Source organism: Glycine soja, chromosome 4 (assembly GCF_004193775.1).
Source record: "Glycine soja cultivar W05 chromosome 4, ASM419377v2, whole genome shotgun sequence".
NCBI lineage: Eukaryota > Viridiplantae > Streptophyta > Magnoliopsida > Fabales > Fabaceae > Glycine > Glycine soja.
The window spans coordinates 40,390,920-40,414,374 of record NC_041005.1 but is presented as its reverse complement, the minus strand read 5'-3'; the positions used below and the strand labels follow the sequence as shown (position 1 = coordinate 40,414,374).

The following is a 23,455-nucleotide window of genomic DNA, read 5'->3' as shown; positions in this document are numbered from 1 at the left end:
TGTTAGATATTAATTTTCTGCAATCTATGCTAGCACTAGCCATTGCCATAAAAGACGACTATGGTCTGATCTTGCTATGTTAGCTCAAACATTTAACATAAAACATCAAAAGCATACCTTCAAACAAAGGTTAGTAATAAATGTTATAATTCCTTGCAATTGCTTAATTTTAGTCCATCTTTATCAAGCATCACACTTGAATAACAATTATGAAAAGCATCGATGGAAGTATAATGCTAAAACAGAGTTAAATATTAGTTGCAAACACAAATTTCTCCCTAAAGAAATTCTAGAGAAGTCTCTATTAGGGATGAATAAAATAATCCTACATTCTTATGTACATATAAAGTTAGCTTACCGAGAATGATTTCTTGTGCTTTTGTATAGTAGGAACTGTGTAGAGTCCTAAACCTTTCCTGCCCAACTGCAACAGATGTAATGTTATTTTAAGTCAATATACCACTTAAATTATTCATTTTGGTCAACGAATAACCAAAACACTATCAGAGACATTTTATTGTATCTATTGGAATCACATGCTGCTAGGATGAATCATTGAACAAAAGGTCTAATTTTAAGAACTGAAAGCACAAGATTTTGACTCTATATTACCAATATCACAAATCGTCAATTTCAATCTCTTGCCACTGACTGTGAGCGTTTTGATCTTAAAATCAACACCTACATATCATAGAAACGACATCAGATCATATCAAAACTCAAGTCAGACAAACAGCATAGACAATACAAGGGGAACATAAATTCAATTGCTGGTTAGTTCTAGTGGCATAAAAGAACCATAACAAAAGACCAGTTAAATCCTACACAAGTCCTAGGCAGAGTCAATAACCAAAGACCAAGAGATTCAATCATGAAAGCAACGTAAAACATAGAAGAACTTGGATGAGCCTGAAATGTAAAGCAACTTTTAAACTAACAATAATTTAACCTATACTTTTAAAATATGTAAGCCATACATTTGGCGCAAAAAAAATAAGAAAATTGTTATACTTCTGATGGTGAACCATAAATTACCAAATTGTAAGAATACAACATATTTGATAAATCTTGGCACCCATTCAACTTTAAACGTATTTGGTTGTTGTCCTGACTCCTGATTGTTTTACAGTGTACACAAATGTTAGAATCAGATAACAAAGGGGAGATGGAAGTTTTAATAACAATAATACCAACTTCTTCCCTGAAGATCTATAATATAGATGATTTTTCATATGCATTTTTAACTGTATTACACTATTAACTTTAGTAAAAGTGCAGGAAAATTCTTCAAAGCTTGACTCTAGCATATGGTCAAAAGATTTTGAAAAGTGAATTCCTCCATTCAGATCCTCATCCAAGAAATATCCTGATTTGTAAAGGATCAGAGGCAAGTCATCAGCTATATTTGCTTTCTAATATCTCCTTAACTGTGATTTCATCTCTAGGTGAGTATCCTATAGTTATTGTAGAGTTGTTTTAATCAAGATGAATTACATATGGAAATGACCATAATAGTGGGTAGAATATTGAGAATTAGTTCTACACATCAGGGTCTAATTTTATTTTTTTTAACTCTTAACTATCATAATGTAGTAACTTCCCTTAATTCATGTTGCCTTGCTAGACTATAGACAGGTGAAGGATCTCCCAGATCAATTGAGGCTTGCCTATGCTAATCTAGTTCTTGCCATTGCTAATGGTGACCCATTAAGAGCTGCAGAGAGCTATATGTACTAAAACATGCATTTAAGTCTTATCTATATAATGTTATCTTATTTGTTGAAAATAAGAACATAAATAGATATCTTTGCTAATACCAAGTTACAAACTGAACTAGCAGTGTTGTTGGGAATAGATAATGAAAGCAAGGATTAATTGATGCAGAATATAATATGACTTTGGTTTCAAATAGATTCCAGAGTTAAGGAGAGAGAAAGAAGACTAGAGAGGAGAAAAACAATTAAGGGAAACTGAACTTAGATCCAACAAAGGAGATTTTTATTCATGTATGATGCAACAATATGTGAAAAATCTCCGTGTATCGGTATCAAATAAGTACATGATACTGATCTGCTTCTGATACGTATCAATACAATAGCAAAACACCTTTAAAAATAAATAAATAAAACTTATTTTTGATATTTCTTTTCCTTCTCAAAATTACTAGTTGTATAAACTTGCGAAGATGCAATGCTGTTGTTGTTAGGTTTAATATCTAAATTTATTATTGCAGTTATTTGCTTAACTGAGTTACACTAAATATGTTGACAGGAAAAGTCTAATGTGTCAAGTCAAGGAGGGGGACTGTTAACAATACCAAGTTGGACAGCAGCAGGCCTAGAAGAGCCACTAGAAGGCCCATGCATTTTGATGACTACATCTGATAGCCGTTAGCCTTTCCCTGCATCACTCAGACACCCAGGAGCAAATTGGTAGAAGCAAGTTAGCGGAATCCTTAGTGGAATACTGTTACAGCAATAGCAACAAATTCTGTTACAGCACATTCTAGCTTTTGTCTTTTCTATTATTAGACAATATAGCCAAATTCTGTTATAGCACGTATCAATTTTTGTCTTTTTCTCTATATCAGTGTTGTAATAGCCTATATATATTGGTTGGATCAATAATAAGAGCAGGGAATTATATCAGATAACTTAGTGTATTAGCTATACTTGTTCTGAATTCATAACAAAGTGGTCCGACCTGCCTCTCCCTACCTATCCTTGCGACAATAATATGCCTGAGCATAACACCCATCAGGCCTCCATTGAGCGCCTCGATGAAGCAGTCGCTGCCCTTTCTCAGGGTCATGCAGAGTTGAACAGTAAGCTCAAATCCATCATGGATTGAGTTGCCTCCCTTACCATCCCCCCACCTTCGCCCAAAACACCACCCACACCTCCCCTCGTCCATCCCAAGCCCCATCTAAAACTTGAGGTGACTCGATTTGACGACCAGAACCCCCTCGGTTGGATTTTTAAAATTCAATAATTCTTTGACTATCAGGGCATACCAGAAGTAGAGAGACTCACTGTGTTCAATTTTTATATGGAAGGCCCGGCTTTATCATGGTACTAGTGGATGTACCACAATGGCTTCCTCACCTCCTGGTCCACCATACTCCAAGCCTTGGAATCTCATTTCGCACTCTCTTACTACGATGACCCGTAAGGAGCTTTATTCAAGCTACAACAATGAGGCTCTGTTACAGACTACCTCACCAGCTTTGAGCAGGTTGCAAACCGTATCATCGGGTTACCCCCATCTTCCCTCCTTAGCTGCTTCATTTTCGGTCTCCACCTGGAGTTACACCACGAGGTCCAGGCTTTCCAGCCTCTGTCTTTATCCCACACCATTTCCCTTGCCAGATTACAGGAGGATAAATTGGCTGACCGACGCTGCTCTGCCCGTACCCCCTTTAACCCACCACCACCAGCACCTACCACTACGCCATAGCCAAAGATCCCTTTCAAAAGACTCTCTCCCGATGAAATCGCGATGAAGCACGACAAGGGGCTATGCTATTATTATGACAGTCAGTGGGTTTTCGGCCACCACTACCAACCCCGCATACACCTTCTCATAGCCGACACCGATGAGGACCATCAGCTCCCACAACCACTCCGGATCCTCCCTCGGCACCTCCTGATGACACCCTTTGTACCTCATCAAATGAGTCACAACAATTCAGCCTCCATGCAATGTACGGGATGCCAGTTCCAGAGACTTTCCATGCCTATGACACCGTCCATCATCATCGCCTTACCATCCTCGTGGACGACGGCAGCACACACAACTTTATCCAAACTAGAGTTGCGACGTTTCTGCCCATGCTTCCTACCCCGATTACCTCTCTCGAGGTCATGGTGGGCAACAATGGAGTCATGGAATGCACTTAATATTTCCCTCAGGTGCCGATAACCATCCAGAACCACTCCTTCACGGCGGACCTGTATGCCCTCCCTCTTAGCGGTGCCGATATTGTGCTTGGAGTACAATGGCTCAAGCAACTCGGGCCACTCACCACCAATTACGCCAATATATCCATGTCTTTCACCTTTATGGGCCACCCTATCCAACTAATAGCCGACATTCCTTTGCACCCAGGCCCAGCTTCGGCCCATCAACTAAAGAGAATGTTGCAGACCCAAGCTCTATCGGCCTTGTTCCACCTTACCCCTTACCCAAACACTCACCACCAGCATCATTCGTCCCCCTCCTGCAGCCTTGATACCTCACCACCACCAACAGAAATTACCATACTCATCTCTCGATACCACCATTTATTCGACACTGCCACCCAACTTCCCCCCCGCCTCGTCCAATCTCCCACCGTATTCACTTACAACCCAACTCCAACCCCATCAATGTTAAGCCGTACCGTTATCCCCATAGCCAGAAAACCGAACTGGAGAATCAAGTCCAAGCCATGCTCGAAAGTTAGCGCTATGTTAGTCGCTATTCATGACTTGATTTTGTATTGAATATTTGCACGGAATTAGCGCTTTACCTCCAATTTATGGTTCTTTTGTAGGAATTGTACATATTTTCATGTTTAGTGTGATTTTATAGAGTAGATACTCTCATTTTGTGAATTATTGTTGAAATCACTTCAGTTTCAGGCCAAAAGAAGAGAAGGCTCAAGTAACTGATGACTTGCTAAGCGCGATAGATCTGCTTAGCAAGTGGCATCTGCTAAGCAAGGCATACAGCTCGCTTAGCGGGTTGGGAAACCCTAGAAGAGGATCAGTTAGAGATAAGCTCACCCAGCGCACCGCCAGCGTGCCCAACGAGGTCTTTGTCCCTTCTCGCACTTAGCGTGCCCAGCTCGCTAAGACAAAATTCACTTACTCTTGCTTAACGAGCCAGTCTTACTAAGCGAGCCTTCGGAATCTGAAAGGTCCAAGAGCCTTTAAAACACAGAAGTTGGTGGAGTTTTAAAGAAAGTTGAAAAATAAAGCAAAAAGGAGAAACTAAAGCGACAGAAATAGAGCTGCTAAGAGAGCTTAGGTTAGACGAGTGAAGTTAGGGTTTAAAAGTTTGGAGGAGACATCCTCAACCATTCTTTGCCATTTTCTTTCACTAAACTTTGTTCCTTCCTTGTATTGAGAGCATATTTCTTGTACTGGAAGGCTAAGCCTCTTGGTTGGAAAGTTCTGCTAAACCCTTGACGTAATACTCTTTCACTATCTATTTAATGTTGTTTTTATGTGTTCATTGCTTCTATCTATGCTTATTTTTACATGCTTGTGGCTTGATCACCCATTTGTATGTATAGTTATGATTTTTAGAAATGGGAAATGCTTTAAAGCTTTAGAACTTGGTAGAGCAAGCTAGAAATCTGTATGTCTAGGAATGGAGAACAGGGATCTAGTTCATATTATGTTGTAGACTTAATGCAACTCTTTTAGGCTAAGTTTGTTGAGGGATCAAGGATGAGGTTTATGTTGGATCAAGTGGCCTCGGAATAATTAAGAATGGCGGGTTGAATTAATTATTAATCTACCTTTACTAATTAAAAATCTATCCTTCTTAATGTTACTAGATTCAATTAGGCTTTTACTATAATGTTAAGAAAGTAAAGAACAGAAATAGAAACTTAACCAAAAGTAAAAGCGATAATTGAAGTGCACAGCGGAAATTAAAGAGTGTAGGGAAGAAGAAGACAAATACAAGAATTTTATACTGGTTCGGCAACAACCCGTGCCTACATCCCGTCCCCAAGCGACTTGCGGTCCTTGAGATTTCTTTTCAACCTTGTAAAAGCCTTTACAAGCAAAGATCCACAAGGGATGTACCCTGCCTTGTTCTCTTTGAACAACCAAGTGGATGTACCCTCCACTTGAACTGATCCACAAGAGATGTACCATCTCTTGTTCTCAGTTACAACAACCCAAGTAGATGTACCCTCTACTTGTACCACAAAGGATGTACCCTCCAATGTGTTAAGACAAAGTTCTCAGGCGGTTAATCCTTTGAAACTTTTTGAAGGGGAAACAAAAGATATCTCAGGCGGTTAGTCCTTTGAAATCTTTTGTTTAAGGGAAAGGGAAGAATCAAAAGAATTCTAAAACTGTGTCATTTTGAATTCTTTGACAAGGGAGAAGGGAGACACAAAAGAATTCAGGCGGTTAGTCCTTTGTTCTTTTGGAAAAGGGAGAAGAGAGACAAAAAAGAATTCAGGCGGTTAGTCCTTGGCGAATTCTTTTTGGCAAAGGGAGAAGGGAATGAAAAAGATGAATAGCACACTTTTGTTTTCAAGGTTTGGAAAACCAGAAAACTTTTGAAAGCTTTTTGCAAAGGAAGAAGAAGAAGAAGAAGAAGAAGAAGAAGAAGAAGAAGAAGTTCAAAGAGATTCAAAGGTTGTAAAAGAATATGTGGAAAAGTTGTTTGTAAGGGTTGTAAGTGTTGTAAGTGCTCTACAAATGCAAATCAAGGTATTACTTTTATAGACTCTTCAAGTCTGGTCAAGAAAACCATTGGAAGAGTTATAATCTTTAGAAAACCTGAAAACCATTGGAAGAGTTACATCTTTTGATTTTTGTTCAAAACTTGTCACTGGTAATCGATTACCAAATCCTTGTAATTGATTATGTTGGACCTTGTGGCCTCAATAACTTAAGAGGGATAGGCTTAGAATGCAGAAGAAGCAACAACAATCAATTTAATAATGTTCTTTAAACATGCAAGGCAAAATTGATTGCAATAACATAAATGAGATAAGGGAAGAGAGAATGCAAACACAGTTTTATACTGGTTCGGCCACAACCCGTGCCTACGTCCAGTACTCAAGCAACCCACTTGAGATTTCCACTTTCTTTGTAAAAATCCATTTACAACTTTTGAACCACACAGGGACAACCCATCCCTTGTGTTCAAGAATCCTTACAACTTAAGAGACCCTCGGTCCCTTAATCAATTTCATTGAGTAAGAAGAATTCTCTCTTCAAGAGAAGAATATTACAATGAAGATCCATGGATGAACTCTTAATGGATTTGCAAGTGTTTGCCCAAGAGTTCTTGAGAGAGCATTTGGCAATGAAGTTCTCTTGGAATCTCTCTCATTTTTCTTTTGAAAGAGCATAAAACATTTTGGCCAAGCAAAATTCTCTGCAATTTCATTCCAAGTCACACATATATATAGGCTTTTGATGGTCATTCAAAATCCAAATGATAAGATGTGACTGTTGGCGATATTCCTTGAAAATCCTCTCTGGTAATCAATTACAGAATTAGTGTAATCGATTACACAGTTATTTTTCTTGAACAATTGTGACTCTTCATTTAAAATTTGAATTCCCAACGTTCAGAGTCTCTGGTAATCGATTACATATGATGTGTAATCGATTACACACTTTCATGTGCCTTGGTAATCGATTACATGTATTGGTAATCGATTACATGTGCCTTGGATGACTTGAAATCTTTACATTTTGAGGCAAGGCTTGATCTTGAAGAAATCTTGAATCAAGGCTTTGTTTGTTGAAACAATCTTGTATTAATCTTGAAGCAAAATGAGCCTTGTTTGATTCTTCTTTTGACATCATCAAAATCATGTATACATACATTCACAGATTACACAAAGCTTTTTATGAAAGGATGTGACTAATCACAATTGAATTTGAATTCCAACATTCAGATACACTGGTAATCGATTACCAATATCTTGTAATCGATTACACCATTTTGAAATCAATTGGAACGTTGTAAATTCAGTTAAAAGCTTTTGAAATCAAACTTTGCCACTGGTAATCGATTACAGGAAACTGGTAATCGATTACCAGAGAGTAAAAACTTTGGTAACTTAGAAAATTTTATGAAAACTCTTTTGAAAAACAAAATTGTGCTATGTTTGTTTTTTTGAAAAATCTTTTCAATACTTCCCTTGTGAAGTCTTCTTGATTTCTTCTCTTGGAACTTGAATTCATCCTTTCTCGAATCTTGAAATCAAACTTCTATTGATTGTTGAATTTGTTCTTGATTTAATCTTGAAATCATTCTCTGGGCTTTTTGTCAACATCTTTGTCATTATCAAAACTTCTTGAATCAACTTGATTCATTATCATGAAGCTTGCTTCTACAGTTTAAAGAGAGTTAGGCTCATTCACTAGAGGGATCTTGGTTTGAGTAATTTCTCAGCATAAGAACACTAGGATAACATTAAATAGAGAAAAACACATAATAACATCAAGAGGAACTCAGTAGAGCAACCCAACGCTTTTAATTGGCTGTTTTCACTTCTAAAATCCTAGATACTTAGTTTATATTCAAATAGACCTTAGTGTTGGTCCTTGTGGCCTCAATAACTTAAGAGGGATAGGCTTAGAATGCAGAAGAAGCAACAACAATCAATTTAATAATGTTCTTTAAACATGAAAGACACAATTGATTGCAACCAAATAAATAAGATAAGGGAAGAGAGAATGCAAACACAGTTTTATACTGGTTCGGCCACACCCTTGTGCCTACATCCAGTACTCAAGCAATCCACTTGAGTTTTCCACTATCTTTGTAAAATCCATTACAAAGTCTGAACCACACAGAGACAACCCATCCCTTGTGTTCAGATGCTTTACAACAAGAGACTCACAGTCTCTTAACCAATCTCATTGAATAAGAAGAATGGAAGAAGAATTCTCTCTTCAAGAGAAGAATATTACAATGAAGATCATGTAAGAATCCTTATTGATTTTGCAAGTGTTTGGTCAAGGATTTCTTTTGAGAGAGCATTTGACAATGAAGTTCTTTTGGAATCTCTCTCATTGTCTTTTGAGAGGATAAGACATTTTGGACCAGCAAAACTCTCTCTTCAAATTCGTGCCCAAGTCACCTATTTATAGGCCTTTGATGGCCATTCACAAATCTAATGAAAAGATGTGACTGTTGGCAGATTTTCTGAAAACTTTCCACTGGTAATCGATTACAATGTTTGTGTAATCGATTACATAGTTATAATTTGAAGGGTTATGACTTTTGAATTTGAATTTCCAAAGTTCTGTTGCTGGTAATCGATTACAAACATATGGTAATCGATTACATGTTGAAAATTCAAATTCAGAACCTTTTTCAACAGCTATTTCTCAACCCTGTCTTCTGGTAATCGATTACACTTCCTGGTAATCGATTACCAGAGCCTTGCATGTCTTGAAAGCACTTTGTTTTAAGGCAAGGCTTGGTCTTTAGTGAATCTTGAAACAAGGCTTTGTTTGTTGAAGCAATCTTGAATTATTCTTGAAGCAAATGCTTATCATTTGAAGCAGTCTTGTTAGATTCTTCTTTGACATCATCAAAATCATGTATACATACATTCACACTTAGTACAGAATTCAACTTGATATTTACTTTGCTTTTAGTTTATACAAATGTTTGCATACTAGATGTACAGTTTCTAAGTGAAACAAATTCCCTGTGGACTCGACACTCAGTCTTACCGTTTTATATACTACTTGTGCGAATCTGTACACTTGCCGACGTCCCGAACATGCTTTGGTCGACTGGCCCACACCGTCTTCCACCACAGACCTTCATGGTTTTCTAGGTCTCACCGGCTTCTACAAACAATTCATTCATCAATATGCTCTTATCGCGGCCCCATTAACCAAATTGTTGCACAAGGATCAATTCGATTGGACTTCTGAATCACATGAAGCTTTCGAGAAACTCAAACATGCAATGACTCATGCCCCTGTTCTAATATCACTTGATTTCTCTATTCCATTCACCCTCGAAATAGATGCATCAGGTTTTGCCATAGGCGCAGTGTTATCACAAAACCACCATCCAATAGCCTTTTTCAGTAAGCTATTTTGCCCTCGGTTGCAGCGCAGCTCCACGTATGTCTGGGAACTACATGCCATTACGACAACCGTGCGAAAATGGTGGCATTATCTCCTAGGCCATACATTCTTCATACTCACCGACCATCAAAGCTTGAAAGAGCTTATGACCCAGATTATCCAAACTCCAAAGCAACAGACCTACTTAGCCAAACTCCTGGACTACGATTACACCATCGAATACCGATCTGGCTCTGGCAATGCCGCTGCAGACGCTCTGTCTCGGGTTCCACCACAGGGGCAATGCCTTACACTCTCTTTTCCCACTTTCGAATTCCTTGGCACCCTGTGCGCCTCACTCCTTCAATCTCCAGGTTTTTTGGATATGCGAAACAAAGTGCGAACAAGTCCCAATGATTATCCCGACTACACCATCCGCCGAGACTTACTCTTTTATCACAACAAGCTCTGGCTTTCTTCAGACTGCTCCTTTATCCCCTCGTTACTTGTAGAATTTCATTCCACACTGTTAGGAGGCCACACCGACATCGCCAAAATGTTAGACAAGTGGCCTCAGATATCTTAAGAAGGGGGGGTTGAATTAAGATATTCCAAACTACTTCCCCTAATTTAGAAATCTATTTCACTTTTTAATCAAGTTATGAATTCCCTTAATGACAATCTTCTTAAATATTAATTCAAATAAAACAATTTGAATATGAATATAAAGCAATAATAAATAAAGGAGATTAAGGGAAGAGAGAATGCAAACTCAGTTTTATACTGGTTCGGCCACACCCTTGTGCCTACGTCCAGTCCCCAAGCAACCCGCTTGAGAGTTCCACTATCTTGTAAATTCCTTTTACAAGTTCTAAACACACAAGGACAATCCTTCCTTTGTGTTTAGAATTCCTTTACAACAAGAGACTCACGGTCTCTTAATCCCTTAGAGAATGAGAAGAAGAAGAAGAATAAATCTCTCTAGAAAGAGATGGATTTTACAGATTGAGCACTCAAATAATTCCTTAATGAATTGCAATTGAATTGGCCAAGGAATTCTTAAGAGGATTAAAATGAATTTGCTCTTTGAGAGGATAAAACTTGTTGTTCTGAAAAACTCTGAGCAATTTCGTGTTTAAGTCACATATATATAGACCAATGGTGGTCATGAATAAAGCCTTTGAAAAGTTGTGACTCTTAGAATTATTTTTCTGAAAATCCTGCCTGGTAATCGATTACAGTAATTGTGTAATCGATTACAGCTTTTAAAATTTGAATTAAAACGTTTATTAACTGCTGGTAATCGATTACCAAAATTGTGTAATCGATTACACAGTCTAAAATTTCGAATTCAAATTTTTGTAGCTGTTATAAAACATATTTGGCCACTGGTAATCGATTACATCCTCTGGTAATCGATTACCAGAGAGTAAAACCTTTGAGAAACACTTTTTAATTTAAATTACTTGGCCAAACCTTTGCTAATTCAATTAGGAATTCCCTTCCTAATATACTAGTGATCATCTTGATGTTGTAGCTTGTCAATCTTGAAGTATTATCTTGAATTTAATCTTGAAAAGCCCATTTGCATAAATTGCATCATATCATCATGGTCATCATCAAAACATCAAAAGCAATTGCGTCTACACAAAACATTCCGCCATCTCTATACCAGTTTCAATTGGGAAGGCATGCATCGCGATGTTCATCGTTTTGTTTCCCAGTGCACCACTTGCCAACAAACTAAATATGAGACCAAGAGAGCAGTTGGCCTTCTTCAACCCCTCCCAATCCCTAGTGGTATTTGGGAGGATATCTCCATGGATTTCATTATCGACTTACCCCCATCACACAACTACACCACTATTTTAGTCGTGGTTGACCATTTTTCCAAAGGAGCTCACTTCGGCACGCTACCGCCCCCAGCACACCATGTACAAGGTCACACACCTCTTTATGGACATCGTCTGCAAGCTCCATGGGTTCCCTCGAAGCATTGTATCAGATAGGGATCCCATTTTCATTAGCTTTTTTTGGCGTGAGCTCTTTCGCCTAAGCGACACTAAACTCCGATTTAGTACCGCGTATCACCCAGAAATAGACGGTCAAATAGAGGTCCTCAACTGGACCCTAGAACAATACCTCCGTTCATATGTCGATCACTGACCATCCCTATGGTCTAACTTCCTCACTTTGGCAGAATGGAGCTACAACACCACTCCACATACCAGCACTGGAGTTTCACTGTTCGAAGTTTTCTACGACAAACCACCTCCTACCATTCCATCGTATGTACCGGATTCTTATCTGGTGGACGCTGCCGGCTCAATCATCACCAACAGACAAGAGCTTCACCTCCAACTCCAACATCAACTCCAGAAAGCCCAGGCTAACATAAAACATTTTGTCGATCGCCACCACCGTCAACTCACCTTCAATGTTGGGGACCTCGTCTACATCAAGCTACGTCCATATCGCCAAACTTTTGTTCGCCCTCATTACTCTAAACTATCCAAGAGGTTTTATAGACCTTTCCCCATCACCGACAAAGTGGGTCTTGTGGCTTATCGCCTTCAACTTCCTCAGGGGTCCAAAATTCATCTTGTCTTCCATGTCTCCCTTCTGAAGCAGCATCAAGTCCTCCTCCAGTCCACACTGATGACCTCCCTCCTTGTCAAGTGGATAATCACCCTGTGGTCACCCCCTTGTCCTTCTTGGATTGGATTTGGGATACTTCCACGACACCCCATCTCGCCAAGTTCTCGTCCAATAGAATGGTCTCCCTCCAGAGGAATCATCATGGGAAAACTGGGAGGATTTACGCCACGCATACAACCTCGAGGACGAGGTCGATTTTCCTGAGGGGGGTATTGTTAGCAACACCAACCTGGACAACAGTAGGCCCAAAAGAGCCACTAGAAGGCCCATGCATTTGGATGACCACGTCTGATAGCCATTAGCCTTTCCCTGCATCACTCAGACACCCAGGAGCAAATTGGTGGAAGCAAGTTAGCGGAATCCTTAGTGGAATACTGTTACAGCAATAGCAACAAATTCTATTACAGCACATTCTAGCTTTTGTCTTTTCTGTTATTAGACAATATAGCCAAATTCTGTTACAGCACGTATTAGCTTTTGTCTTTTTCTCTATATCAGTGTTGTAATAGCCTATATATACTGGTTGGATCAATAATAAGAGCAGGGAATTATACCAGATAACTTAGTGTATTAGCTATACTTGTTCTGAATTCGTAACAGGGACCACGACAAAGAGCAGAAGCTTTGGCTACCTTAAATAATGCATTCAATTCATCTCCTGAGACAACATCCAGTGCGGTGCAGCAACTTGTTTATAGATTATTTACTTTCTTTTTTTCTTTATTTTACAGTCAATGAAATTAAAATCAATAACAGATTCCCCTGATAGGAAAAGGAGGGCATAGGGTAATGACAAGTAATTCAAGCCATATATCAGATTGTATTCCTTATTTATTTTTGTTCATAATTGTGGCGTGTAATGGAATAATTGAGTTTGGGTAAGTACAGGTATGTTGAATTCTATATGTCCAAATTCACTTGGTGATCATAATGAAAGGACTTTCTTGGGTTTCATTTTGGAAAGTTAAGTCGTGTCATGGGACTCAAAAGAGCTATAAATTTGGCTTATGTGTTTAAATTATTCCACTTTAATACTTCATCTATGAAATATGAATACAAGTAGGACAAATACACTATAAAAGTCTTAGCATCCCACTTTAAATTGCATATGGAAGTTATACTAATGTTATAGACATTTTTTGTTGCCATTTTTTCATAAATGGATTCAAGATAATAGATTCACACTACAGCAGACTGTCATATTAAAGAAAATTAGCAGTAGTAGTGGCCTTCTACATCCTAGACTTTGTGACATTTATCCAAACTCCTGGACATCCAATTAGATGTGCTAAAGCCTAAAGGGATAAAGAAGCACTCATTTTTAAATAACATTCTAATATTTAATTAGGTCATAGATGATAATTGAATAAAGCAAACAATCTAATTGGTGCTCCTTTCTAACTTTTTCTACTCTGATTGACATAGGATAAGTTGAATGGGTTAAATCGAGGAGGACCGAGACAAAGGGCAGAAGCCTTAGCAGCCTTAAACTCTGCATTTAACTCATCATTTGGAACCAAAGTTTATACTCCTAGGCCATCTGGAAGAGGTCAAGGATCACAAAAAGCAGCAGCAGTAGCTGCTCTCTCTTCAGTTCTTACTGCTAAAAAGAAGAAAACTTCACCTAAAACTTCTCCTATGGCTAGCACTAGTCCTGTAGTGGAAAGTAGCAACTTTGGTGAGAAAAATAGGTCTTATTGGATATAGGTCCTATGTGGTTCTTGTGATTATTTTGATAAGTTTTAATTCTTGTTCTATTCCAAACACTAAAAGTGAAAGTGCCCCTTCTAAAACGGAAGTTGTTGAAGAAGTTGCAGATGTCAAAGAGACAGAAGAAGTTGCCCCTGAAACTGGTACCAATGGGGATTCAGAACAACCAAAACAAGAAAATGTGGAGGATGGAAGAAATGACAGTGAAAATAATAATCAAAATGTCTTCAGTTATGAGCAATTAAAGACTAAATCTGGTAGTGTGTGTCTAGAATTGATCTTAAACAGAGAGAGGTTAGTCTTGGTTTGCAAACTTTGCATGTTATTAATTTGTTTAATATGCTAATATAAGTGTGAAAAATATGTATACCTCCCTAACTCTTTTAATGAGACAATCACTATAGTTTCCCATGAATTCTATTAAATAATATAGTAGCCCAATATTTTTTGTTAATTGGAAGTCTTGATAATTATATCAGATATTGAGGGGTCTTTGTTATATTTGAAATCCTAAAGAGAGCTATATGATTATACTATGAACTTTTATGCTTTGGTTGATGATAACATTTTTTTTTTCATCTCCACTTGTTGTTGCCTAGGCTTATCTGTCAGACAAAGAGTTCGAAACTGTATTTGGAATGGCCAAAGAAGCATTCTCTAAGTTGCCAAGATGGAAGCAAGACATGCTGAAAAGGAAAGTGGATTTGTTCTAGACTCAGACACAATGAGCAACATATATGCTGCTTTTGCATCCTAATATATCTTGAGATGCACTAATCTGTTGGGTAGTGTGGTTTTCTTGCTATATATGCCCTACTTGGATTCCTATGCATAGCACTTTGCTTTTGGCCCATAATGGGCGTAGCTATATATGGTTAGTGTCCAAGTTTGAATGCGGCACCGCCTTGGAGAATGAGTTTTAATTTTCTCCTTTTAAATTGAGCATGCCTCTTCTTCCTCTTGTAATGTTCTCATATTATTATAGCAACAAACACAGTGGACAAGTTCAATTCTTTCATTTTGTCAAGTTTGTATTTTAAAAATGTGGCTTTTTTGTTTTTATCCCTTGTTGCTATTGGTTAGGGAGGCGGGTGTATATGTATTGCATTTTATACTGAATCTCAATATAAAGAATGAAAATTTGTTTGTTTGTCATCAATGGCTATGAATTATGTACATGTGTTGCTTTGCTGCTTATTAGTTTCAAGAATCCCTCATCCATGACACATCAATGAAGCATAATTTATACTCACAACTAATCAACAATCCATTAAACCAAGCTGGTTCTTTTCGCTTTATTAAATGATAAAGGGCATTTAAATTTACTAACTATTGCTTACCAAATGGATTAATATTTTTTTGACAGAAGGATTAAGATTTATTTGGTTACATAATGGATTAAGATTTGATTCTTAATTTGTGAGCACTAAAAATTTTAATCAAGTTGATTTCATGAAATACTCATTTCAAACATATAAGGGACTTGAATCTTGTTGAAATGATACTGGAAAACTAGAAGAGTCCATTGAAGCTTTTTGCTTTTGAGTATCTTATTAATGGCTCCAACACCTATTATGAATTTATCCATTGTAAAACCTCGTTCACATAGTCCAATGCTAAGATGAATAAACCTGGCACATGAGCTTGCCGTAGCGAAAAGCATCCCTCTTAGCTTCCAATCTCTAGCTTTAACAGAATACAACAACACACATTTTATAATCGCCAACACATTTCCGATAACCATAATGGAAACACCAAGCAACAAATTCCACACGACTAATACCAGTGGTGAATGGTTACTACCTTTTTCAACAAGCATGTTTGCGCCTATTATGGATGGTATAAGAGTGTTTCACTATTAGTATATGTCTTGAAACAAACATGTCTCTACATTTTTTTTGGTTTTTAAGTTTTCACCAAGGATATTTCCTAATTCATAGTCAGAAACTAATTCATTTCGAGACATATGGATCATAGAAGTGAGTTGCATCTCTTCCCTTTGAACCTTATCAATGAACAAAAAACCCCACTGAATCTCACTCTCTCTCCCATGAACCTACTAATATAGCATACTAACTGCTAACATTCGTCTATATAAACAAACTAGGACCTACTATGACATTGGCCTAAGGAACTTGATTAGGAGCCAAGGAAAAGAGAAAAAGGAAGGGGATATGATAACACAGGGCAGTGCATAACAATGATAAAAAAAACGAAACATAAGCTTTCTCACTGTTCATGATGATATGTCTAGACTCTGGCGCGACGAAGACGACAGAGGCCTTGGGAGCAACAACGAGCTTCGCGTTAGGGTTGCAAACTTGCATTGTTGCTGCAGGTTGTGTTTTGTATAATAGATTTTATTAATTCAAAGGGAAAACTGAAATAAATAAAATAAGTAAAAATTTTATAACTTCAATCAAAGGCGATTTTTAAAAACTGTAGTAGTTAGGTTGACTAAAAAGACGATTTTTATAGAACCGCCTTCGTAACATTCACATCGAAAGTGGTTTTATAAAAACCATCGTAACTGGATTAAAAAAGTTTGTTTTATTTTCAAAAATATCACCGTATCATTTACTACATAGGTGTTTTTATAACCGATGTAGATACAGGGACGTGAAAAGACACTTTTCTAGTAGTGTTTTGATTTGGATCTTCACTGTTATTGAACTATTGGAAATGTCAAATTTTCTTTCAGAATTCTTTTGGATGATATTAGGATGAAAATGTCAAGTGAGTGCTTGATTTAATTAGTTCTAACTCCAATGAAGTTTTGATAGAATATGGAGCTTTTTTATTCTATCACTTCAGGATTATTCTGCATAATTTTAGACAAAAATGCCTATATTAAAGGTGCACTAACAGTTACAATGATTTTTTGCAGTGTGTTTGCCATGTTAAGCTTGCACATGTTTATGTATGAATGCACACTGTTCATGTGGAAGAACACAAAAATCAATTACATGTGCTTCTTAGGGCTGCAAACTTTTCTCGTAGCCAAATTGATGCCATTCCTAGAGTTCTGCCTCTGGTTAGTCTAATGACTATTGCTTTTCCTTGTTATTTATAAGATAAACTAGCTTAGTTTGCTTTAAACTTGAGAAAGTAATATCTAAATATAATATTGACTATGAAATTGCACTTTCTGTTTTTCATAATGCTGCTCATTTGCCCATTTCTTTTGCTTTTGCAGTAAAAGTATTTGTACATGCACATGTTTTATTGTCTCTGATTTCTTTCCTCTTTATTATTATTTACTTCATAATTAAGTTTTAAAATCCAATTTGAATACCATTTAAAAAATAAATTAAAAACCAACTCAAAACCAATTCGGTTTTTGGAAACAAATTTAAACTAGTTTGAAACTAATTCAGAACCGGTTTAGCTCTAAAAACAATTATAAATTGATTTGAAACTAGTTCAATTTAGAATCGGTTCAAAACTGATTTTTTAAAACCAAATTTCTATTTTGAATCGGATCACAAACAAATTCATAGATTCAAGTTAAAAACCGAACTGATTTATAGTTTTTTTTTCAAACCGATTTTTACACTGCCCTAATTAAGTTCGTAGAAGATGAGGTGAAAACATGATAACAACTCAATCGTAAAGATTAAATGACACCAACAGGTCGCCAATGACATGAATTTGCTCACTAAATCTGAACCACAGGCACAATATAAATGTCAACCACGACCAAACAATTGACACCATGACCCAATTTACCAAACCATATGACCAAATTAATTTTGCATCCAGTGGTGCACACCATGCAACCAAATTTTGGAGAGCATGATCACAAACATAAACATAAACTGTTAAATGGATATTAAACACTGAAAGTTAAATAGATATCAAACACATCAAATTGAAAGTTAAATTGACCATTAAAACTATTAAATGATATCAACATAAACTGAATTGGGTCGGCACAAGTGATTTAAAAGACCAGTGTGCGTTTTAAGTTTTTTCATTAATAATAGATGGCGGATTTTTTTTATATAAAAATTCAAGCTTAGTTACTACAGTTTTTGTATGATATATACGAGTAAACACTTCTCTATTATATGTTCCAATAACGCATCATTTATTTATCTAATTTATTTATTATTTTTTTATTCATATGAATCAAAGACATATTTATATTTACAATAATAATACTTACATTATTCTCTGTCTAATTAGACCCTCTTATCTTACTTTTTTTGTTATATTTTATCACTTGTCATACATTTTTTTTTCTTTATGGCTCCAGATATATCAGGTAACATATTAATATCCGCTAATCATCACTGTCCTTTTGCATTTGATAGTGTGTTTATCTTTCATTGTCATCACAAATTTTGGACAATTCGCATATAAGTTTTAAAAAGATTTATTTCACCAACATAATAATGTTTTTCCTAATAAAAAATATATGAGTTTAATTTTGATATTATTCTGACACAATCACCCAAATAAAAATCAATTTTAATACGTTTTTAAGCAATTGTTATAAAAATCAACTTAACAAATTTTAAAAATATGAAAAAATATTGGGAAATGAATCTATACGATATTTAAAATATTCATTTGCCCCACTACTTTTTTCTTACGAAATTCTTCCAACTACTTTAATTATACTCAATCACCTTATAAAAAAAATCATAAAAAAATATATCATTATCATTCAACGATCTTAAGTATGACAAAAATATATTTTTTGAAAACTGTAATCATATTAATTTGTACTCAATTGTCAAAAAATTATATTCAAATATAAATTTCATGTAAAAAAAATAATAATTAATAGATTAAAATAGAAAAATGAAAATATGAAAAAGTTAATCAATATTAACTAATTTTAGTCAAATTTAAGCTAAATTTATGCTAAAATTCCTTTCATGATATCTTTCAAAAGTATACATTTATCATTTGATTGAAAAATAAACGTTTATCTGATTGCAATCAATCAATTGTGTTAATTAATAATTTATTAATACCTACAATTATCATGTATTCTCTATTAAAAAATGTAATATAACAAAATGTATAATTAAATAGAAATTACATTAAAAATAGATATAATAAAAATATAATGTACTTACTATCTTAACTTATTTGTTAAATTTGTTATCTTGTATTCTCTATACATTTTTAATTTTTCATAAAACTTTTCATTTTCAAATACAAATCACCATTTTGTTTTCATTTCGGTAAAAAAAATATAAATAAAAAAGGAAAGTTTTTGCCAATTGTTTTATATATTTTTTTATACAATTTTAATTTATTACACTGTTTGGTTATATTTAGGGAAACAATTCTAGTTAGAAATCACTTGATGACAGATGAGATGACATATGAAAGAAGTCACTTCTAGCAATGAAATTAAGATAAGCCAAAAGATGGCACAAGGGTGATGGACATTTCCTCCTATACACAAGTATAGGATATTAAAGTTTGTCCATTCCATTGCAATTTCGTGTAGATATAGGCAGTCAACCTTTAATTAATTTAACTGTAGCATTAGCTGTAATTATAAAGGAAAAGTTTTAATTTCTAGTGGTGCACGTAAAAAGATACCAAGGGTATCAGACACTAAAATAAATAAATAACAAAAAAAAATACAAGTTTATTTAATTCTAGAAAGAAGAAAGTCAATAACAATACTCTCCAGCTCATGGATCTTTCTGAAATAATTTTGGTTCAATGTCCTTCAATACCACAAGTACAACTTCAAGAATTATTGTTATCACTTGTTGCAGGGTCTCCTCCTATGACTAAAGACACACTAGAAAGGCAGCTAAGAACATACAACAAATATTAGCAACAATTTTTGAAGTAATTGTATTTTCGATGAAGGACATTGAACCAAAATTATTTCAGTTGTTATTGAAGACCCATGAATTGAAGGGTATTGTTGCTAACTTTCTTCTGTAGAATTAAATAAATTTGTATTTCTTTTATTTTCATTTTTTTTCTATTTATTTTAGTGGTTGATACCTTAGTGTCTTTTCATGTGCACAACTGGGAATTAAAGTTTTGTCTTCATAAGTACACTTAATGGTGCATTTAGACTAATTAAAGGCTGACTGCCTATGTGCACACGAAATGGGATGGACAGACTTAAATTTTCAATACCTATGTATTGTGTATTGAGAGTATTCAGCTTTCAGGCTAGACAGTCCGAAATGACCAGAAATTGTCCATTCCTCTTGTGGTGTCTTTTTTTTGCCTTATCTTCTTCCATTGCTGGAAGTAACACCTTCCATATAATCATGAAATTAGAATAATTATATTCTTATAATAAATAATAAGCAATATTGGGTGCTTTTTATAATTATCCCACGTATAAAAATCTCATAAGTAACTTCTTTGAATAAAAAGTTAAATGGTACAAATTTGTTCTTCTTATTTTGATGTTTGATATCATCTTACAAAGAAACATTCTTGACATTTGCCTCAACCTGGGTAATGTTGGAGTCCATATTTTATAGCCTAATGCAAAACAATATTATAACAAAGAGTTACATAATTTGAATAACAATGAAAAGACACATCGCTTTCCCAAAAAAAAAAAAAAGAAACAAAAAGATTTCAAATTTGCTTATTCATATACTCTAGTAGACTGTCTCGGTCTCAGTCTCAGATTTAGATTAATAAGAAATTTAGTTTTATTACACGAATTTGATACTCCAATTACTCTTAAAAATAGTTAAGAGGAAAATAAATAATCTTTTCATATTAATGAATTATAAAAAATGATACCAATCTTATATGTGAATACAGATATAAAATGCGTTAAAAATAATTCTATCAGAAGAATGAGATTGTAAGATGCAAAACAATAACAATGAAAACAACAGATGGAAATTTTTTTTTCTTCATATAACTGACAAAAAAAAATTCTTTTTGTGGCGAATCACGTACAAATCGCCATTTCCGTATCAAAATAGAAATTGGTAAGAAAAAGCAACCTACATATAATAAGTCTAAATGATAAAACAATAATTAATTAGAATAAAAAAAGGTTGATTTATAAAAAAAATCAGTAAATTTATATAATACATTAAATAAAAATCTAAAATACATATGTCATGTGTCTCTCATCTTATTGAATGCATGCAATCAACGTATCGTGCATTTTCACATTAAATCAAAAAAATTAAAATTAATCTATCTTAATTTATTATTCAAATAAAGGATACTTCTACTCTTTTTATTCAAGCATTTAAGTTTTTTCAATCAATATCAAGTATAATAGATTTTTTATATATCAACAAATGTAATTAATATGAAAATAATTTATATATCAACAAATACATGTAACTATATTTTTAAATAAATATATTCAATAATTGCATCAGCACTTAATTTTCTGATAATTTCCATGATTATGGCATTTGGCTCTCACATGGAACTGCAAAGTATCCTTAGAAGCTTCAATCCTTTGCTATGAGACTAAATTCTTGATGCAGAGCCTAGTTATGCTTAAAACTATTCTTCAATAATAAAATAAAAAATGTTGTTTAGAGTAGAATAAATGAAGGCGATATTGATTATTTTAAAAACAAATTATCATTACAACTACTATTACTTCAAAAACAAAATCTTTATAACTAACAGTAATTAATACTATTATCTAATTTAAATCCAAACAAAAATAAACATACAATTAGGCATGATAATAGGGCAAGATATCTCTCCCCATCCCCACTCCTTGACACCTTTGTATCCATCCTTAACCACTGAAAATGTTTACTACTTTATAACACTATATATTATTTTTTGTCTAATTTTAAATCTAAAACTAATTTTAAATTGAACTTATTTTTTGTGTCAAAAATGCCAAAGATATTTTTTTCAGCAACTTGATGATAATATTAATAGGTGATCTTATTATATTAATTGATTCAGCAAATTTAATTTTTTAAAAAAATTAACTTAATTTTGTCGATTTTTTTAGCTATATAACTATTTTGGTTTTTTCGTAAAAAAGAAAACTATTTTGGTTTCAATACTATTTTTACTTTTTTTTTATATGAGATATCTATCCTTTTATTATGAAACGGTGCATTAGGTCCTTTTTATGAATGACACCTCTACACAGAAACGTATTTCCTTCGCCATCTATTGTTTCCACATTAATTGTCATAGTATTTAATACACCAATTATTATTGGTAGTAAAATTAGATGCGTAACTACCTAAGAATCTTAATACGGTAGGCGTAAAGCATATTAATGATAAATTAAGGCAGAGAAATATTTTAAAAGTGGCAAACAAAATTAGGCAAGGGAGTAACATTTTTTACTATATAAAACAATAAGAAGTCATAAAAAATATAAAAACTAAAAATTTTAAGGTATTTTTTCAGGAAGCAAGATATCCTCACAATCGAAAATTATGAGATTAACTCTCGGGTATAAAGATCACCAAAATGGATCTTACATTTTCCAACAAAGTTTTCTCCATACGCATGATTAGAAAGAATCGAACCTTGTTGGTAAGGTGTTGTTAAACCTATCCAATCCAATATTTTATCATCATCATCATGTTCTTGATACAAAATATTTATCAACTTTATCGATCAGTAATTTTTATCAAGAAAACTTGACGGCTGATTCCTTTTAGTGATTTCTTTCCTCTCAACAATGTTTTTTTCATGCATCAAACCTGAAATTTTACTTAAGAAGATCAAGTCTAATATCAATAACAATTTATATATGAACTATAAAAATTAAATCGTAAAACTGAATAAATTGAAAAGTAATTAAAAAAACCAATTGAATTAAATTTAACTCATCTTATATTAGGTACAAAGTTCTATTCATAAAATTAGTATGTAACTCATATTTGTAAAATTATTATATAAATTAAATAGGATATATTATTTTTTTTAGTTCTTAAACTTTTTAAAATTTCTATTTTTAATTTTTTAACTTTTTTTAGGGACTAAAAGTAAGGACAAAAAAAACTAAGAACTAAAAACAACAATACAAACTTTGAAGACTAAAAATAAAAATCTTAAAAAGTTTAGGGACTAAAAATAATTATCCCAAATAAATATTTACCTAAATATTTAACAAATTATTTATACTAATTTATTTTTTCATTCTTACCATCTAAATTTATCTTATTATTCTAATATATTCTATTTTATATATCTCTCAAAAAAGAAAAACTACTAATACGTTATAATTTTAGAATTTTACTTGGATCCCTGGATTGCAGATTGTGGTTATGACACGTGTGGCTTGTAAGATGAAAATTATTTTTAACTTAAATATTTTATTTTGGAGAATATGAACATGTAGTTTCTTTTCCTTG

At 34.3% G+C, this 23,455-nt stretch overlaps 1 long non-coding RNA gene across 1 annotated transcript; it reads left to right on the top strand.

The window, feature by feature from the left end:
• Window positions 1–14,197: 14,197 nt before the first annotated feature.
• LOC114408180 lies at window positions 14,198–15,297 on the top strand. The gene is made up of 2 exons (XR_003665841.1): window positions 14,198–14,438; window positions 14,744–15,297. It is a non-coding gene; the product is annotated as an uncharacterized LOC114408180 (long non-coding RNA).
• Window positions 15,298–23,455: the final 8,158 nt, after the last annotated feature.